The 17,163-nt window shown below is 50.0% G+C and overlaps 1 protein-coding gene across 1 annotated transcript in view; it reads right to left on the bottom strand.

The window, feature by feature from the left end:
• The window catches only part of PIK3CD (phosphatidylinositol-4,5-bisphosphate 3-kinase catalytic subunit delta), a 49,902-nt gene that overhangs the window by 13,524 nt on the left and 19,215 nt on the right, over positions 1-17,163 (bottom strand). Inside the window, exon 2 of the mRNA XM_034671182.1 lies at positions 15,096-15,214. The gene's annotated coding sequence lies outside the window, so the exon portion shown is untranslated. The remainder of the gene's footprint in view (positions 1-15,095; positions 15,215-17,163) is intronic.

The following is a 17,163-nucleotide window of genomic DNA, read 5'->3' as shown; positions in this document are numbered from 1 at the left end:
TTAAGATTTTATTTATTTGACAGAGCACAGGCAAGGGGAGCAGCAGGCAGAGGGAGAGGGAAAAGTAGGCTCCCCACTGAGCAGGCAGCCTGATGTGGGGTTCCATTCCAGGACCCTGGGATCATGACCTGAATTGAAGGCAGATGCTTAACCAACTGAGCTACCCAGGTGCCACTCTTAGAAACTTTCTAACCAGAAATCAAGTGGCTTACAAATGGCTTTGTCGTCAAACAATTTGTTGAAATAGCTCAATCACACCAATCCCCCTCAGTCATCCTCAGGCCTCAGTAACAAAATGCTATAGACACAATTAAAGGTCTTTTGAGTATCTCCCCCTCTCCGGGCTACCACCATCTGCATTCTGGTTGTTTATAATTTCCATGCATACTTTCTTTTCATTATACTTTCATTATACTAATATGTATCCATGGACAATTCCCAGTATTCCTGCAAACTTTGAGTCTTCTGCAACCTGCAATCCACACTCCCCGCCGATACACGGAGTGCCAGCTCATTCACGGTAACTCCTGGGCTATTTCGCTGGGTCAATAAACCACAATTTGTTTACTCCTTCTCTTGTTGATGAACCTCGGGGTTTGTTTCTACTCTTTTTGGTTATTACAAACAACGCTACAATGTACATCCTTACACACCTCACTTTGTGTGTATGTGGAGTTGGGATGAGTGTCCTCCAAAGAAATACAACGCGAACCACACGCCTAATGTCAAAGTTGCCAGTAGCCACACTCCATAGAAGTAAAAAGAGAAATACTTTTAGTCACATATTTTGTTTAATCCAATATATCCAAAATATAGTCATTTCAAAATGTCCATCAACGTGGCAAAATTACTAATAAGTTATTTTGCATTCTTTTGGGGGGCACGAAGTCTTTGAAATCTGGTGTGCATTTTCACTTAGAGCACTGGCCACTTGGATACTAGATTTCCATCAGAAATACCTCATCTGTATGTTGATGTCATACACTTTACAGATGAAAAAGGAGGGCCATGGACTCAAGTTGTTCCAAATACACCGAAAAGTTTTCCAAGAAATGAGTTGAGTATCCATTCTTACATTTGAATGCATCAAAATGAGAGAAAATGCTCAGAAATGTTGTTTCTCCATCACTGTCCGCATTTCCAAGTACTCAAGAGCGCCATGTGGCAGGGGCTGTCCAGGGGAACTGTCGGATCACGGCCACAACCTCTGACAGCCAGAACAACAACCTGAGCTTTAGTGAAGGAAGCCAGTGGGCCTGTTCGCAAGGGCACGGGCGCTGTCCGCCCGCTGATCCCGCACCTCTGATCCCGCACCTCCGTCAGCCCTTGCTATCGTCTGATTCACTCATTTCTGCCAATCTGATGGCCACGGAATGCTCTTTTGTCGTTTTAATTTGCATTTCCTTGATTAGCCATAAAATGTTTATCTTCTGCAAATAGCCTGCTTATAAATTTTGCCCATTTTTTTCCTGCGGGGGTTGTCTTTTTCTTATTGGTTTATAGGGTTTTTTGAAATATAGAGTCCTCTGTTGATTAAATGAATTGGAAATATCTTCTTTTGGTCCAAGTCATCTTTTCACTTTGTTTATGGTGCCTTTTTGGGGAGGAAAAGTTTGTAATGCTGATGCAGTCAAATATCATCCTTTATGTTTTATGATTTTTATTCTTTCAAAAAGGAGTTCCCTACCCTAGGGTCACATCCTCCTAGATTTAATTGACTTTGAAAAATAATTGAAAGGGATTGTTTAGCTGACGAGAGAGATTCTTTTGGGGGCTCTGCCAACAGGGCCCAGACCTCAGCCTGCGGAAGGGCTGGATGCAGAGTTTGCTCGGAGCAGCAGGACACGCGCATCACGCTGGCGCGACCATGTTACCACTGCTGGGATCCACTTCCTCTGATTGTAAAACCACATCCTACTTTGGGTTCCTCTTTCTGAGAATGGCCAGGCCAAAGGCTTTCCTTTTGATTTAAAATGTGGGGGGCAGGCAGGAATCCTCGAGAAGCCACTTACCATGCTAAATGTGCTTTGGCCGCACTCGGGAAGTCAGGGGCACCTCCGGCCACTCGATCCCGAGGCCAAGATGAGCACATGTAGCATGAGCTCCTTGGGACGCCAGCCAAAGGGACCGTGCCTGCGACAAATGCCCCCCCGTTGCTCTTCTGCCCTTTAGTGCTATGGAATGGAGCCTTCGACTACGCTCACCCTTCTGGGATGCACGGACATACTTTCACGTATAAACCTCATGTCGGGGGAAGGAAGACCCAGGATGGTGCGGGCAGGACATAAGCAAATGCCAGAGATGCGACAGGAGGAAGCAGAAACCCTCTCCTTCTCTGTGGGCCCAGAAGCCAGGTGCAGCTGCTCACAAGCCCCAGCTCTCTGCAAAGCTCGGACTCATCGCTCTGCCATGTGTGGGACGAAGATGCCAACTCACCCAGGGACTTCAGACCTGCTCCAAGAATGCAGATGGGTACAACCGCTTTGCAAAGTACCTACTTTTGGCAGCATCTACTAACACGGAGCACGTGGTGCCCTCTGACCCAGCAGTTAATTGCACGCCTAGCCATACACTCGCCAGAAACGTGAGTTCACGTGCAAGGAGAAACACAAAGCAGAGTGTCGACAGCACTGCTATTCCTAAGAGCCCCAAACTGGAAACTGCCCAAAGGCGCATCAGCAGTATAATGGAGAAATAAATGATGGTCTCTTTTCCCAATGGAATGTTACATAGCAATGAGAATGAACGATCTCCAAATACAGACAACAGTATAAACGAATCTCATCAACACGAGGCTGAAAAGAAGTCACGCACAAGAGTGCGTGCTCCCCATTCTCATTACCCAGAGAACACAGGCAGAGCTCATCTGTATTGGCAGAGGAAGAGACACAGGGGTGACCCCAGAAGGAGGGCAGTTACCCCAGGGGAAAGGGGTGGGAGGGGCTTCGGGGGCTGGTCATTTTCAGTTTCTTGATCTGGAAGCTGTGGACTTTTCACAAACTCAACACACCCTCAGTCCGAGTGGTAGAGCCGAGTGACCTCCCTCCTGGCCACTAGCATGGCCCGCGCCTCAGGCCCAGCCAATCAGAGCCCTGAATTCTCCCCCCACCCCCGTCCCCGGCCACAGGGATTGGATAGGAACCAGGAAGGGGGCTTGGGCCCAGCCCATCACTGTGTGTCCTCCCCGGGGCCACGGTGATTCCAGGATGAACATGAGAATGTCAAGTCAGTCCAGTGCGTTCTCACATCTGGACTTCTTTGGGTACTGCCTCCTGGAGTAGCAGAAAAGAGAGAAGATCCACCTAGAGCTGCTGGTGACCACTGCCTGCTGCACTGAGGGGTGAAACCTGAGAAACGAGCACCATGAAGGACAGCAGAGCTCAGCGTCCAGTGGTGGGTCCTGAAGACATCCTTTGAGTCCCTGGATCCAGGCATGCCTGATGCCACACTCTATCCCTGGACTTTTCAGTTCTATCAGACAAAAAAATCCCCCTTTCTCCCCTCCCCCCCCTTTTTTTAACTTGAGCAGTTTGAGTTGTTTTTGTTTTTTGTTTTTTTTTGTCACTTGCAGCTGTAAGTTCCATTTTAGGAAGCTTCTGTGGTTTAGAAAGTTCTTTCCTTGGAAATTGGCCTGCCGCTAGGAGCCAACCCTGATCTTTGTGTTGTCATCTAGAGGCACCGAGAGCTGTCTGTCATCTGATGGCTCTTTCTGCTGAACGATGGCCTCACTACCTCTCACTGTTCTCCCTACAACACAGTTTTTAGACTCTTGCCAAAGTTTGGTACCCCGCGAAAACAAGATGATGTGGATGGGACCTGACAGGCCAACTGTAGAATGATCTGGGTACTACACTCCCATTGCTTAGCCTAATAAAAGCGTATCAGCCTCTTCCCCTGAGAAAGTTCTTCAGCGGTCATATCACTGAGCTCATTGGCCGCCAACCTTCTAGCTATTTCTCCCAGGAAGGCAGGCTCTCCCAATGGATCTCCTGAATCTGAATGCAGAAATTCCCAATCCCTGTTGGTGATTTCATCTCATGGAAATAATTGGCACCCATGTATTACTGGATTTGATGTCTTGTACATATGACTCAGTCTGAGATATATGAGTTTACACTACTATTTATTAAGTGCCAGGAGTGGTGCAAGGGGGAGCCCAGAGTAAGCAGGAAGAATGATCACAATGATAGCAACACGGTAAAGACAGCATGCCACGTGGTGATGTAATGGAGAGCAGCCTCCACCCTGGAGGGAGGCCAGGAAGAGCCCCTCTGAGAAGAGGACACTGGAGCAGAGAACCAGAGTGGGCCAGTCATCGCCAGAGTGGACGGAAGGCAGGCCATTGCCACTGGAGCGTATGGGAGGGGCGGGGTGGGGGGGAGGACATGGGATGAGATGGTTGAAGAGGTCAGCAGGGACCAAGGCCTGTGGAGCCTTCACAGGCGAGACACCTGGGTGTCGCTTGAAGTATGATGGGCAGTCTTCGCGAAGGAGCCATGGGACCCGATTTGCATCCAAAATGATGCGGGTGGCTCAGTGTGGAAGGACTGGAGAGAAGCGAGCATGCCCACGGGCAGTGGGGGTGGGGGGCTCGAGCCCCCGGGGATGAAAAAGGCGGGAATCAGGGTGTCTTTAGGAGCTTGGCAGATGAGATGGGGGGTCGTGGGGAAGAAGTAAGGATGACAGCCGGCTGCGGGCTTGGGAGACTGGAGGGGTGGTGGGGAGACACTGAAATGGGGAAGAGTGAGGGAGAAACAGATCTGGCGGCAACGAGACGGCAAGAGGTCCATTGCAGACACAGAGCATCTGGGCTGCTCGGTGAACATCCCCGTGGAGAGAGCCGAGGAGCAGCCCCGAGTGCGGAGCTCAGGGGAGAGGTCTTTGCGGTTCCCCAGAGATAACTGGGGGTCAGTAGGCTACCCACAGAGACACGTGAGCGGGCCTGGAGACAGAGGGTGAGGGAGAGCCAGGACCACCTAAAGGCGCGAGAGGCATCAACCAAAGATGAACTGTGAGCCATCATTCCTTGCTCTGAGTCAGCCAGACTCGAGGTCAACTTCCCTGTCTCCGTTTGAACCATTAATAAAATAGCAAAGGAACTGGACAAGAAGGAGCACAGACCCTCGCACCTCCCCACTCCGGCCAGCGCGATCCACAGAACAGCTGGAGGACGGCGGGGCAATCCCAGCTGCGGGGCTCTGTCCTGGGGGCGCCATCCCTCTGCCAGCTGTTTTGACACGCGCCCAGCTGGACGGCTTCCTCCGGCTGAGGCCAGAGCCCAGCTCCTCCGGCCCCGGGTGTCTGAGTCCCGAGCAGCCCACAGGGGAGCTCCTCCCAGGAGTTCGCAAAAGCGTGTACGCTCCCCAGTCCTTCCCGGCCAGCAGCACGGAGTGTTTCAAGGGCCTGAATATCTTTCTTTTTTTTTTTAAACTGGTTTATTTTTATTTTTTTTTTTAAGTTGGGGGAAGGGGAAGGAAGGGGCAGAGGGAGAGAGGGAATCTTAATCAGGCTCCATGCCCAGTGTGGAGCCCAACGCGGGGCTCGATCTCACAACCTTGAGATCAAGACCTGAGCCAAAATCAAGAGTCAGATGCTTAACCACCTGAGCCACCCAGGTGTGCCTAGGGCCCTAATTTATTTCTAAGAGAAGAGGGCAAGCAAGGGATGCAGCGTCCCAGAGCCACAGCGCTTCCTCTAGACTGGGAATGAGGCAGCGGCCCATTACTAGTCCCCCTGGGCTGGCAGACCTGCCGCTGGTGCCTTGTGCCGAGCTCGGGACCCCTGAAGCCTCCCTCTCGTTTCTTTGAGGTTCCACCGTGTTGGGGCTGTGAGCTGGTGTCTGTCTCCTGGGTCTGCTAGGGTTCCACATCTTTCTCGTGGCCATCGCACGTGTGGCTGACCCTGAGTAGGAGCCACGGCCCAGCATTTGTCAACGTAAAGACAGGCTTTTGGGGGCTACAGTCACATGCCCTGGGGATCAGCTTCCCACGGGAACATGTGAGTCACTCTCAGCCGGCTCAGTGCAGGGGACAAGCATCAGCGAGCAGGGAAGTTCTATCCTGCTTATCTGAGCAATAAACACCGTCCTCCTCCCCGAGGGCGTCCTGAGCAAGACAGGCCCTGCAACTTCACCGGTCACTCTAGAGCGAGAGTCTAAAGGTCTCCCTGGGTCACTGCTATGTGTTCATCTGTAGAGATAGAGAGAGAAATGCTCCCATTCTCGGAACTCTAGGACAAAACAGCTGTTCAAAACCCGAATTTCAGAGCTGAAACTTACCACCCCAATAGCTCAAGAGGAGTCTTGGAAACATCTCAGAGGTGGTTACACACATTACCCAGCATCTGCTATCGACCCAGGCTGGGAGGATACGAGACCAGCAGCCACCGGGACCAGGGATGGGGAGCCACGCCGGCTGGCCTTCTGCAGCAGGCCGAACAGAGCAGAGTCCAGTCAGGCCTCCCGACCTGGGCTGATTTTCAGGTGCTTCTCAGCCTCAAAAAGTCCTTCCAATAAACGTCCTGCTTCCCGGCCTCTCTTCCGTGGAGAATGAAGTGGACGCTTTTCCTGTTGCCTAACTTATGTGGAAAGTGGGTGCACGTAGGCAACGTGGGCACTTCAGAGGTGAATTCCAAAGGTGCTTTACCCAGAGGCCCCACTTCCCAGTGGAGCTCCTGGATATTTGCCTTAAAGGAGCTTTCTAGAAACCACACCCTGCTCTGGCATCCAGGGAAAGCCCAGAGATCATTCAATAACCACATCCTCCTGGAGACCCTGGGAGGGGGGGGAAGCCCAGGAGGCTGCAGGCTACAGGTCCTGTTCATTCATTCATTCAGCAAATATCTATTTGAGCTTCAGGGAATGTGCCCATCAGGAATGGGACAGGCACCATCCCTGATCCTATGGAGTTTTTAGTCTAACAGGAGAAAATCAAGAAAAGAAAAAGAAAAACAAATACACAAAATGACTTCAGATAAGAGTTGGAATGGAATAAAATGGGCCTGCAGGGAGAAAGGGTCTCTTCTGGATGGTAGGTCAGGGGACAGTGCTCAAGCGAGATCATATTGGAGCTGAGGCCCAAAGGATGAAAAAGAACAGGCAAAGATCCATGAAATAGGGTTCAGGTAGCTGGAACAGGAAGTGCAAAGGCCCTGAGGCAGGAGACCAGGTAGCTAGAGCCAAGGACCCAGAGGGGAGATGACTGGGAGAGGCAGTGAGGCCGACCCTGCAGGGGCCTCGAAGCCACAGTGTGGAGCCACATTTTGTTATCACTGCGGTGGGGAGCCACTGGAGGGTTTTAAACAGGAGACTGATAGGGCCTGACTTTACGCTCGACAAAAATTGCTTTGGCTGTGGTGAGGAAAATGGAAGTGAGGGAGGCAAGAATGAGGTGGGAAAGAATTAGGCCAGGGCCCAGGCAAGAGCTGGCAGGGCGAGACTGATGAGGGAAAACTTGGGCCCTCCCTGCCACCAAACCCCCAATCCTTTGCTCTTAACAGCTGAGAAGCAGGCATTCCAGCACCCCCGCCTTGGAACTCCCTGTCCGTAAGAACCTTCATGACAAGGAACTGAAGCTACAGACCAGACTGAACACGGACTGGTCCAGGGTCCCCCCAACAGGTGCAGTTTTAGGGTAGGTGAGCTGTTCTCCCAGAACACAGAACCTTTCTTGAGACCCGCGTCAGTGTGTCCCCCCCGGAGACCCGGGAGCCACAGCATCCTCGTCCTGGCGCCCCCCGCCCCGTTTGTAGGGCAGAGTCTCCGCACTGCAGCAGAGGAATGGCAGCCACAGCGAAGGGGACGCCTTTGCCATGAGGGAGGCCCCGGCGGCCCTCTGCTGCTGTCCAGCACCGGTCAGGTGGAGGAGGAACCTGCCTCCGGAAAGGGAATGGGAGGGAAATCTCCAGAAGGCAGAGGCCAGCCCAGGAGGACATCCCCAAAACCTTGCCCAGGACTAGGAAGGAAGGGCTCGTCTGGAGGGTGGTCTGACACCCCAAGCTCCTGCCACAGGAGGAAAAAGATGGGAGGGGTGAAGGCCGAGGATGGACGAAATAACATAGTGACGTGAAATCCTGCAAGAGGCGTCCTGATGTAAGCTGAGGACATAGGCTGCCTTACTCCTTTTCTATCTGCACTGCCTCCCTCTGTTCTTTCTTTGTTTCTTCTTCTTTTTACTCTCTACCATTTTTTGTAAAAGATTTCATTTATTTATTTGAGAGAGAGCACGAGCGCAGCGAGCAGACGGAGAAGCAGGCTCCCTGCTGAGGGGGGAGCCCGACACAGGGCTCGATTCCAGGACCCTGGGACCATGACCTGAGCCAAAAGCAGATGCTTCACCGACCGAGCCACCCAGGTGTCCCATACTCTCTCCCATTTTAAATGTGTCTCCCTTGAAGCCATATTATTTAATAGAAGAGTAACTTTTTATTTTGAATATTTAAAAATGAAAAAAAAAATCCTCAGTGGAGGAAAACCAAATAGACAAAAGGCATCAAAGAATGAGAGGCAAAGTTCTCTGGAAATTCTCTTCTATAAAAAAAGAGAGAGAGAGGGAGAGAGAGAGAGAGAGAGAGACTTCTGACTTTTTCTCCTGTCATCAGAAAAATGAGCCAACTATCCTACCAAAAAAAATTCTATCCCAGCTATCTCCTTTGATGTTCAGTTCATGGCCCACCCAGGGAGGCCATCGGCCTGCGCCCAAGTGGAAAATCCCCTGACACTACCCACCAAAATCAAGAGAAAGATCCATGGTCTCAGGTCTGGTAATTTGGGGAGCACAGGAATTGCCTGACAGAAGCAAAGCAAAATAAAAGGGGGGGGGCACCTGGGTGGCTCAGTCAGCGAAGTGTCTGCCTTCGGCTCGGGTCATGATCTTAGAGTCCTGGGATTGAGCCCCACATCAGGCTCCACCCTCAGCAGGGAGTCTGCTTCTCTCTCTGTGCTCTCCCTCACTCTGTCTCAAATAAATAAATAAAATCTTTTTTAAAAAAGCTGTATGTACAAAAATATTCATTTGTGGTATTCATGAAAGTGGAAAATCAAAAATAACAGGGAAATTATGATAATTAACTTAATAGGAGTGAAGACAGTCCTTACAACGGCACCTGCGTACAGCACAGAGTGCTGCAAATAGTCCTCCCCATGAAATGGAACAAAAAAGTGCCCCCCCATTTGCCATGGCAACATCTGTTTGTGGATAAAACATTTCAGAACGCGTAGAGAAAATGAAAACAGCTATAACATGGGTGGATACGCATGCTGTAATAGTGACTTCAAAATTTTGTTATCTATGAAAGTTAGGGAAGCACATGGTTTTAAAAATTAATTAGAGCTAAACTGTTTGCAGCAAAAAAAGGTAGCAGCCTCCTGCCCTGCACATCCTACCACTCCCCACTGCCGACTGCAGTCGTTTCTTTGGGTATTTATCTAAAATTTTCTAAATAATCGATTTAGATGGATATTTCTCGATTTTCAACTTTTAACTTCTAATCTTAGGAGATGAGTTTGTGTCTCCCTGCACACACACACAAATCCTCTCCTCCATCTTCTGAACACAGCTAGGTGATAATTTTTTTGTTAATCAAGCTTGAGGGCGCCTGGGTGGCTCAGTCAGTTGGGCATCTGCCTTCAGCTTGGGTCGTGATCTTGAGGTCCTGGGATCAAGTCCCGCATCAGGCTCTCTGCTCAGTGGGGAGTCTGCTTCTCCCTCTCCCTCTCTCTCAAGTAAATAAATAAAATCTTTAAAAAAACCCAAAACTTGAGTGCTTCCGTTATTATGACTACATAAATACATTTCAACACCCAATCACATAGTATACTCTGGTTTTATTCCCTTTCTCGTTCCACTTTTTGTTATTTCTTTTCTTTTTTTTTAAGATTTTATTTATTTATTTGACAGAGAGAGAGACAGCCAGCAAGAGAGGGAACACAAGCAGGGGGAGTGAGAGAGGAAGAAGCAGGCTCCCAGCGGAGGAGCCTGACGTGGGGCTCGATCCCAGAAAGCCGGGATCACACCCTGAGCCGAAGGCAGACGCTTAACGACTGAGCCACCCAGGCGCCCCCACTTTTTATTTCTACAGTTAATAGTTGCCTCACTTATAATTTGCTTCATTTTCTATGTACAAATATAATTCCTTTGTTTTCTCTGTACAGATATGTACATAGAAACTTCCTCAACTCTCTAACAGATCTATAAAACTCTTCCTAATATGGTAAATATGTCAGATAGTCCATCAGCTTCATTTTTTTTCTTGCAGATGTTCCTCCTGGGGCTCTCAGCCATTCTGCTCCAAACTCGCCTGGTTTATCTCTAGATGAGCTGTGCAGCTGTACCATTAGAACTCTGTTTCACCATTACTGTGGGAATTCTCCTCACCATTCTCTCTCCCAGTCAAGGCTCTTGGTTGCAAGTAAAGGAGCCGACTCCCACTGATTAAGCAGAAAAGTTGCTGACAGATTATTTGGCTTATTTGCTGCACTGTGAGGAGTTTCACAGTTCTGTTGGAGAGTTTGAGGAAGAATCGGTGATGAGTACATTGCAAGCATAGCAAATAAAGAGATGAGGCGCTTATCAACTCCAGGAAAAACAGAAAGTTGAACGAAAAAAGAAACAGAACTTAGGACACTGGATTCCATGATGCACGTCTGATGGTGAAATGATCTCTCCTGCCACTGAATCCCGAATGCCAGTTTGCACCTCTGCCCCTTCCGTGCCAACAAGTTGACCTTGCAGCCCATCACTGCTGCCACTGCCATAACCACGGAGACAGCACACGCTTCATCCCTCTCCTCTGTCAAAACACAGCATCGGTGCATCTCATCCGTGGAGTCTAGATCACAGGTCCCGGCAACAGAGAAAGCTTAGAAGTCAGTCCTTTTCAGTTCCCATGGTGAGGTAGGTGTTTGGTTTTTTTCCTCCACACTCACAAAACTCAAAGTAAGGTAACAGCTGAAATACTGAAAGCCATTTGGAAACGGAGCCAAATGAGAACAAAAACAATTACATATTGTATCACTTGTTCCTCTTTCTTAGTTTACTCTCATTTTTGTAGAGCACAATCTCCACTAGTTTCCTTGAATAGTGATACGAAGGTGTGTGTGCATGCGTGCGTGCACACACGCAGAGCTTTGGGAAATTCACATCTACAAAGGTGCCTTTATTCTATTATTTTGCCTGAATGACAATTGCTCAGGAATTAATTTCCCTTGGAAATTTGAAGGAGTTCCTCCTTTGTCTTGTAGCTTCTGGTGTTGCTTTTGTAAAGTGCAGTGCCATTCTTTTACCTGATCTAGATGTGGTCCCTTTTCTCTTGGTTGGCTTTTGGCAATTTCTATCTCTGGAGTTTTGAAGTTTGTGATGATGTCCTATAGTACATACTTTACTTTTATATAGTATGTCTTTTATTATTCATTGTTGAGTACTACTCAGAGACTCTTCATGTAGAAACTCCTTCACTTCTAGAATTTTCTTCCTGTAGTTTGATAACTTCCCTTTCTTCATTTTTCTCTTTGTCTTGAGTTCCTGTGAGGTGGACATCAGGCTTCCCAAACTGATTCTCCAGTTTTCTTGTATTTCCTTTCCTATTTTCCATCTCTCAAGTCTTTTTGCTCCACGTTCTAGAGATTTACTTTTCAATTTCCAGCTGTATTCTATTGACATTTTTGCTTCTCCTATTCGTTTTTTTTTTAACATTTAATTTTTTTTTAAAGATTTTATTTATTCATTCAACAGAGATAGAGACAGCCAGCGAGAGAGGGAACACAAGCAGGGGGAGTGGGAGAGGAAGAAGCAGGCTCCTAGTGGAGGAGCCTGATGTGGGGCTCGATCCCATAATGCCGGGATCACGCCCTGAGCCGAAGGCAGACGCTTAACCGCTGTGCCACCCAGGCGCCCCTTCACATTTAATTTTTAAGTAATCTCTGCACCAAACATGGGGCTCGAACTCACAGCTCTGAGATCAAGAGTCACTCGCTCTACGGACTGAGCCAGGCAGGCACCTCTACTATCATAGTTTTTATATCCAAAAGCTTATTATTGTCTCATGAGTATTCCTATTTTTAAACAATCATGTTTATGACTTCTGACTCCCTTTTTTCTGTTTGTTTGGGTCTCTGTCTTTCATGCGAGAGGCTTCATTCTATGTGGGAGGATCCATAGCTGCCCATTCAAACTTAAGACGGAGGCACTCAAAGCTGTTTGTGCACAGGTAAGGCCAAGCTGCTTGGCGGGCATCGCTGTGAAAGGACAAAGTAGCAAACTAGCTTTCCAAGAACGTTCCTTCAGTGTTAGTATTTGAGGGTCATTTTTCTTGTGAGCTCAATTCCTCAGAGAGAAGTTCTTTGAGGCCCTGACAGGAGAGGGGTATAAACTAGGCTGCCGTGTTCTGGGAGCCAACCAAGAAAGGGTCTCCCTGTTCAGTATATGAACTTTCACTGCATCTTGCTGTTGTCAATACAGTGCCTCTGCCCTCGGTTGCTCCCCACACAGCCTCCTTTCACCCCAGGCTGGGCTTGAGCTGCTGTGGTTTAGGAATGCCTCTGGGAAAACAGCATCCTCTTCTGGGATGGAGGAGGGAGCCACCTGACTATGTGGGCTGAGAGAGGGGTCTATTGCTCCAACATACACCTCCAATCAACCTTCCTGCTTCCAGCCCACCCTGCAGCCCGTTGTCAGGAACACTGCAGCTCCCACTCTTGAGTCTTTGGTGGGCCCTTGAACACAACAGCCTTCCTCCACCATGGCACGGAACACACAAGATTCTAAGCTTTGCATCTCTTACCCACCTGCTTTCTGTCTCTCAAAGTATTTGCTCACTCCTCCTCCTCAATCACTTCCTTTTCTGTTTCCTTAAGGATTTAGTCCTTTTTTATTCCTTTACTCTCATGTTAGCGGACTTTTGAAACAGAGCCGGAAGAAACATACGCAATAACATTTAACAATACATAAAAATCAAGTTTCCAAAGATAGGCTTTCTGGGGCATTCAAGGGAGGACATTCCATCAAGGAAACAGTGGTTCTCTGGGGGGTAAGGAAGGGTAGATTATGCTAATTTTTTGTGAACTTTCAAAAGTAAATGGGTGGTTGTTTGGGGTTTTTTTTAAGAGTTATTTGAGAAAGAGAGAGAGTGAGAGAGCACGAGAGGCAGGAGGGTCTGTGGGAGAAGCAGACTCCCTGCTGAGCAGGGAGCCCGATGCGAGACTTGATCCTGGGACTCTGGGATCGTGACCTGAGCCAAAGGCAGTGGCTTAACCAACTGAGCCACCCAGGCGCCCCCAAATGGGTGTTTTTTTAACAAATAAAAACGTATGAGGGTTAAAAATTATTAAAAGGCATCTGCTGAAACAAGAATCAAGATACTTTTGGGGCGTCTGGGTGGCTCAGTTCATTAAGCATACAACTATTGGTTCTAGCTCAGGTCATGATTTCCGGGTCGTGAGATCAAGCCCTGCATCAGGCTCTGCACTCAGCGAGGAGTCTGCTTGGGATTCTCTCTCTTCCTCTTCCTCTGTCCCTCCCCCGTGCTCTCTCTCTCTCAAGTAAATAAATAAATTAAAAAAAAAAAAAAGAGGGATGCCTGGGTGGCTCAGTCTGTTAAGTGTCTGCCTTCAGCTCAGGTCATGATCTCAGGGTCCTGGGATTGAGTCCCACATCGGGCTCCCTGCTCGGCAGGGAGCCTGCTTCTCCTTCTCCCTCTCCCTCTGCCTGCCACTCCCCCTGCTTGTGCTCTATCAAATAAATAAATAAAAATCTTAAAAAAAAAAAAGAGAGAGGAAGAATCAAGAATTGTAAATAGATGTGTAAACAGGTGTGCAGAAGAAACTCTAATCCCCCAACAGAGGTCTGCACCATTCATGGTTTTTTACTATGTTCCAGGGGGTCCTGGGGTTCCATAGAAGCACTCCAAGGTCTTCAGAGGGTGGCAGAAGTGGGACAGCGTGCTGAGTGGAGGTGCTAGGCCAGTCTCTCCCTGGACCACAGGGCACTCTGCTTTTATCTACTCTCTAGGTCAAAATTCTGTTTTTAGGGGCGCCTGGCTGGTGCAGTCGTTAAGCGTCTGCCTTCGGCTCAGGGCGTGATCCCAGCGTTCTGGGATCGAGCCCCACATCAGGCTCCTCCACTGGGAGACTGCTTCTTCCTCTCCCACTCCCCCTGCTTGTGTTCCCTCTCTCGCTGGCTGTCTCTCCGTCCAATAAATAAATAAATCTTTAAAAAAAAATTCTGTTTTTAATATGTTGATCTTTTTAAAGAGAGCCACACTAACAAAGAGGTTTGGAAAGTATTGATGAAGGTCTAGAGAACATGAGGTTGGGGTGGGGCCAGGGAGAAGCTTCCAAGGATGACACCAGGCTGTAATCCTATGCTCCTTTCTATCAGAAGTGACCGGAGCTGCTCAAGCATCCAGATCAGGACGAATGTGCCCTGCCACCAGAGCACGGCTGTGTACCCACGGGGCTTGCAAATGCGACTGCAGCCTACCAGTCTGGCAGGTTGCTAACCATACCCGCCAGCCCCAGACACCAAAACCAGGGCTCAGCCAAAGTCAGTCTCTGGCCTCAGTTTCTTCATTTGCACAATGAAAGGACTGCATTCATCTCCCAGCGAACATCCAAGACGTTCCAAGGGGCATTGTCTTACTGATACACTGACGGCCAGCTCTCTGGAGAAACAGAATGTCCCTACCTAAGGACTCTTTGAGAAGCAATGCCGAGTTATAAGAATTCAATCCACTCCCTTCGGAAGAATGTTTTCATTTTTCTCTCCCCAGATAGGCTGGCCCAACTCTACCATGACTGAAGCAAGTCAAATAGCTTAATAATGAGTTCCAGGGCTCCTGGGAGCAGATCCCCTCTTCGTTTCACAGCTAGCAGCACCCCTCTCCTGGGGAGCTGGCTGAGGTCTAGTTCACCACCCCTTGTTGGCTCATAGTACACATTTGGGTCGTTCTCTTCCTCTGCGTAATCTAGTCCTCCATGGGAAGTTAGAGAGCTCCTCCTGTGGCTGGATGGTCAGTTAGGACAGAGTCTGTTCAAATTCTTAAACTGTCTACAAAATCACATCTCTTCTTCCCCACACACTTGTCTCCTTCACCCAACCTACCTCTCTGGAATGGTCCAAGAAAGACCAGCAGCAAAGGCCCCTCTGTCTGGCAGATCAAAGATGCTTTGGAATCAATGAGCACCATTCCGTCCCTGCCTGACTCTGAGCTCCTTATCTGTCTGGGGGGAAAAAAAAAGAATGAATGAATGAATGAATGAATGAATGAAATTTTTAAAAGAGAAAGTCTCTCACAACCTTCTATGCATTCCCTCACAGGACTTTAGCTCAAAGGGACTGTTTCACCTAGGCTCCCATTTTGCAAACCAATCACATTCTGCTGGATGGGCCCTTCTCACCACCCGTGTCAATGCCACACCCTTCAGTGGTACTGAAGCAAACCACTGGGGCATTTCCAGAGCCTGAAACAGGAATATATATATATGGAGATAACTCAGACCATTCTTAGTTATTTGTTGGTTTTGTTTGGTTTTTGAAGGCAAAATGAACCATCTGTGGCAAGCCTGGGTTCAAGTTCATTCAATGGCTGTAAAAAGCAGATTCCTGGACTTGAGGTCCCTACTCAAGTACTAAATTGCATCATACAGGAAGACTCATCCCTGCCTGCTGGAGGTGAAAAGGGTGGGTGTGTGGGGAGAGGGCTGCCCGCTCACGGCATCCGTGGTGTTTCTTTCCCCCCACTGCCGGCCACTCCTGGAAATAATCTGACCCCAGAGACAGGAAGACACCTGAGCTCCGGAAGCCCAGCCGGCTGGATTCTAGGAGTAGGACCCGCCCCTTTCTCCAACCCGAGGCCGAGGGCACAGCTACCTCCACAGCGGGGAGCCCGCCCCGCAAGGCTAGGGAGGGCTCTTGAGGATCAGGAAACCTAAATCATTTGCTTCTCCATAAGCAAAAAGCCCAGTGCTGGGAAGCCGTTGGAAAAGGTGTCCATGCCACGAACTCATTTCCCAGGGAACAGGCTGGAGTTCTCACTGCTGAGAGACTAATCCCTGGAAGGACACCCCATGGACCCTGCTGCAGGAGCCCAGGAACACGGGCTTGGGTGGTCTCTTCACTCAGCATCCAGGGGAGGGTAGCAAGGGCTTCCCAAGAGAAATGAGAGGTCAGCGCCAGGAGCTAGGAAGAAAGAACTCCCGTTGCTGACCAATGGAGTTAACAAGGGGACAAACCCCAGCAGTTTAGTCACAGGGAAATGAGACGCGATTATAGAGAAAACACTTTCAAAACGAGGAAAGACAAAGCAGAAAGCCTGATGGAGCTGAGGGAAGGAAGAGTTAGGGAAAGCAAGAAGGAATCAGTCCTCAGGAATTCAGGTCAGGAAACAGGGAGCTGGGGCAGAATTCACAAGAGGGCGGCCAAGAAGGAGGCTCTTCCCGGAGGAAGGTGCGTCTTCTGCTCTGGCCCTCACGCTGCCCAGGACCTCAGGATCTGGGTCGGCCGCCCTCTAGCCCTCTGGGTTCAAGGGCAAAGCTTGGGAGGCAACGCCAGGAATCGACACAGCGCAGGATGCTCCGTCCCGAATCGGGGACAGGGGGAGGGGAGGATGCGCACAGCAACTGCTGGGTCCCTGTCAAGTAAACAGCTTGCCCTGGACAGGCGCGTCCACGTCCGGAGCCCGGCTGAGGGCCCTGCTCAGCGCATCAAGGGCGGCAGCGGGACACCCCGGATCCCCGCCCCCCGGAGGCACAAAAGGGATGCATGGAGATCGGGAGAGCAGGAGAGCAAGAACCAGCCCACCACCCGAGAATCACAACGCGAGCGCGGCCCCCTGCCTCGGCCTCCCCAGCGGGGTCCGGTCCGCCCCGGGACGCGCGCGCCTCCCCCAGCCCCCACGCCCCTGGACCCCGATTGCCCCAGGCGGACAAAGCCAGGCGCTGGGCGGGGCGGGTTGTGCACAGGGGGGCACTGGGACCCCGCAGACGCCCGCACAGGTGGGCTCCGTACCGGGTGTCGGTGCCGGGGGCGGGGCCCGATCTCCCTGGAGACGGTTGCCCAGGGGACGCGACGGGCGGGTCCAGGAGCTACGCGAGCCTCCCGGCGGCGGCGCCGAGCCCGCGGGGGCCTGAGGGCAGGCCCGCGGCGCGGAGCCGGCGAGCCGGGCAGCGGC

Source organism: Ailuropoda melanoleuca, chromosome 11 (genome assembly GCF_002007445.2).
Source record: "Ailuropoda melanoleuca isolate Jingjing chromosome 11, ASM200744v2, whole genome shotgun sequence".
Classification (NCBI taxonomy): Eukaryota; Metazoa; Chordata; class Mammalia; order Carnivora; family Ursidae; genus Ailuropoda; species Ailuropoda melanoleuca.
Note: the sequence above shows the minus strand (reverse complement) of the source record. Positions and strands in the feature narration are given on the sequence as shown.